Source organism: Numenius arquata, chromosome 6 (genome assembly GCF_964106895.1).
Source record: "Numenius arquata chromosome 6, bNumArq3.hap1.1, whole genome shotgun sequence".
Lineage (NCBI taxonomy): Eukaryota > Metazoa > Chordata > Aves > Charadriiformes > Scolopacidae > Numenius > Numenius arquata.
Genome location: NC_133581.1, coordinates 2,408,616 through 2,412,271, shown reverse-complemented (window position 1 = coordinate 2,412,271; position 3,656 = coordinate 2,408,616).

Genomic DNA, 3,656 nt, shown 5'->3' with positions numbered 1-3,656 from the left:
CAAGAGGAAACGGCCTCAAGTTGTGCCAGGGGAGGTTTAGGATGGATATTAGTAAAAATTTCTACACTGAAAGGGTTATTAAGGATTGGAACAGGCTGCCCAGGGAAGTGGCTGAGTTGCCATCCCTGGAGGTATTTAAAAGATGAGTAGACGTGATGCTGAGGGACATGGGTTAGTGGTGGGTTTGTCAGTGTTAGGTTGATGGTTGGACTCAACGATCTGAAAGATCCCTTCCAACCTAGACAATTCTATGGTTCTATGGAGAGCTGCACGTGGGCTGGGGCCAGGGGAACCCAGCCACAGTCCCCCTTCTCCTTTAAAGGACAAGGGCCTGCAGGACCTGGATCTACCTTCCGATAGAAAAAGGCAGCCTTTTTCAAGTCAACTTGCATCTAAAAGCAGCATGAATTAACTGAGCAGCAGGAGGAAGTTGAGTTCCCGGTGCTGCTACAACTCAATGCTTGCCACCTCCTGCCTTGGTGTCCCAAGCCCCAGGCCCTCGTGAAGCCAAGGGATGACCTGCCAAAGAAGACCCCATGACCCAAAAGTCTCCAGAGATGAGAACCATTCACTCCACGCCACTAAGGAATCATTAGTAACGGCAGCTTCTGAAAGGCTCCCACCACAGCTCTGCCTACACCTGCTGACAGGAAAAGCAGGAGACTCTCAGCCCTGCAAAGAAGAAAAGGAAGAAAATCCTTGAATTAACCAGCCTTGGGGACATCCCACGCAACGTTTCACACCGGTAAACTGGACCAGACCACAGCTGAGCTGGAAGAAACCTCAGCCTTGCTCAGCAAGAACCACACGGGCCTGCCTTGTCACGAGAAATACCCGCGATAAAACTCTGTTTGCCATCAAAACACTGTCCCTTTGTCCCCCTGAGAAGCCAGGGAGCAGCCAGCTACTGGAGGGACAGACTGATGAAGAAAAGCATTAAAACCTCAGTCCCTCAGGACGCGCGGTGGCAAGAGAAGCACAGAGCACCAAGCCAGCCAAGCCTGGCTACCAAGCACACACATGTCCCAACCAACCCAGCCCTAGAACTGCAATCAGACCTTTAAAGAGGTTAATAACAAATGTTTATTTTCCTTTAATAAAGAGCAGGGTGCAACCATCCCGCTGCTAACGGAGTGATTTCATATTAATCTACAAATTGTTCTCTCTGCTTTGTTTCAAACATAAGACAACCTTACACAATGCATTTCTCTAATTCCTTTCATCTCAAAGTGCTTTACAAAGTGACACTGAGGGGGGGGGTGGGGGGGAGGAAGAAAATCCCACAAACCAAAACATCTCCTACAGAGAGATCATCTCATTCCCAGCGCTGCAACGCAGCCACGTCTGTTGTGCAATGTAGCAGTTAACGGAACACAATGACATGTGGACATCAAAAAGTTGGGAGGGGGGGGGGGAGAGATACAAGGAGAAACTGCCAGGGATTGAATTTACCTGAGCTGAAATCTGCAGCTGGGGATAGACATTTCTATTTTCTCTTCTGGAAAAGCTGATGTTAAATTGCCACAAGCCCGCAGACACCAGAGATGCAGGTTTATCGCTAGCTCAAGACCCAGCCGGACTCTGGATGTATATTCCTGGTTTTTACTCCGCGTTTGGAACACATTCCTTTGGCGACAAGTAGGTGTACACGCTCATCTGGCGAGGGTGAGCAGCGTGAGTCGGGGCTCTCCGCTGCGGGAAGTAAAAGCAGAACTGGGATGTTATAACAACTTGGACTTGTAGGTCAGCCCTTTCCGAGCTGGATTCCAAGCTAGCACGTATTGTCAGGAACATGTTCTCCTAGCTCTGGGGATGACAACTCATGTTTCACACAGCTCCTAACCCTTAACAATCAACACCATATGCCACTATAGCTACAAGGAAAGGAGTCCCCTGAGGAGCAACTCGGCAGCATATCGTGAGTGTGCTCAGTGACAGGAAAGCTTGTGCTTAGGGGAGTCTTCTACAGGAAGGATCTCTCAGATCTGCTGTGAAGCTGTCCTTGTATTAGGTTCCAAACCAAATTTTTGCCTTCCCTGTCTATTCCTCCCTCCCCTGGATAAAACCACAGCAGCTCAATTAGTTTTCTTCCACTGACAATACAGAGTTCCTACTGCAGCATCTCCCAGGAGGGGATGAAACTTCATGGAGCTGGTTCTGGGCACCAACTTGCTGAGATGGGAGTTAACAGTGATGGCAGAGAGACAGGGCAACGTGCCAGTCAAGAGCGCAGAAATGCCAAGTGAGATGAAGACCCCAGGTTGGGCGGTGGCTGAGCTGATTCCAGAGTCACTGAAAAAAAGGCTAAATTGGCTACAAAACACTGTCATGGCTTTTGCACAGTTCCGTACAGGCAAACCTGGGCCTGAGCTCAAGCTATAGTGGGCCTCCACGTTCCAACAGCTTTAGTGACACCCTTCCCAGCACATTTTGAGGTGTACAGGAACCTCAGCCACATCCCTCACATGTGCACACAAAGATGTCTCAAGTATCCTTATTGGGGATGGCAGCACAGTAGAATCTGGGTTTCCCAGTGGACGTGCATCTCTAGGTCTGCTGTAATACTGGGGAGGAAATCTCGGGGCCTCAAGGCTGTGCCCAGGGCATGATCCTTCTGGAGACATAAAGAATCCAGCCTGGGACCACAGTTTCTATCTAAACGGTGGGACCAGTCCTACCCAAAGCTCCTCCAGAGCAGGACCAGCTCAGAGGCATGTTTGTGGGTGAGGTTTGTATCTAAGAGCACCGTGGGGGACTTCTGCACCAAGGACTGTCACAGACCACCACATGTCAAGGTCCACGTCGGCCTGTGACAACGGCAGCAGATTCTCTAGACCAGGAGGAAACATCCCACAGCCAAGCTGTGGCCAGCTGTGAGTTACGTGATTTCCCTGCTGGCTTTCTTCTGCCGAAGGCCCCAGGTGCACAGCTCCGGCCTCTGCTCCGGCCGTTCCCCCAGCCTGGATTACCCAGCGCCAAATCGCAAGCTAAAACCAGAAACAAATCCCTCTTTGTAACTCAGTTGGCAGAAAGCTTCTTTTGCGGGCTCCTTTAAAAGGAGCAAGGAAGTACTTGGAAACAGGCTGTTCATGGCTCTCCGTAAGATTATTGTGTGCTGCTGGCATTTACAGGGCCGTCAGGGCAGCAAGTGGCCAGCAGGACCGAGGCGTACGGCTGGGCACAGCACCCTCCACCCCAAAAGGAGGGGAAACAGACGGACAGACAGCCAGCATCTGTCCTGAAAGACTTGCTTACAAAGAAGGTCCAGGACTCCTGCCTTGCACAGGGCTGGCCTCAAGACTATGCCAAAGCAGACTGCATATAAAACCAAAAGTTTTAAAACAAAAAATAAATGGATATACACTGCATATAGGAGACTCCACAGAGGACAGTCTGTAGACGGCCACCCCAAAGCGGCCAGGGCCAGCCCGGCTCCAAGAGGGTGGCTTGGAAGCTGTGTTCCAGTCACAGTTGGAGAAGTGGGACAGCCGAAGGAGGAACTTGTGCTTCTTGCTCCTCACTCAGCTTCAGGCAGAGGGAGGGCAGGGAGGCAGTAAAGCCCACTGCAGGAGAGGTACGGTGTTCATCTGTTTGGCAGACTGCGTTTGAGAAGCCATTCCTACAGGAGCAGTTTCCTTCCACGTCCAGGCCTCTGC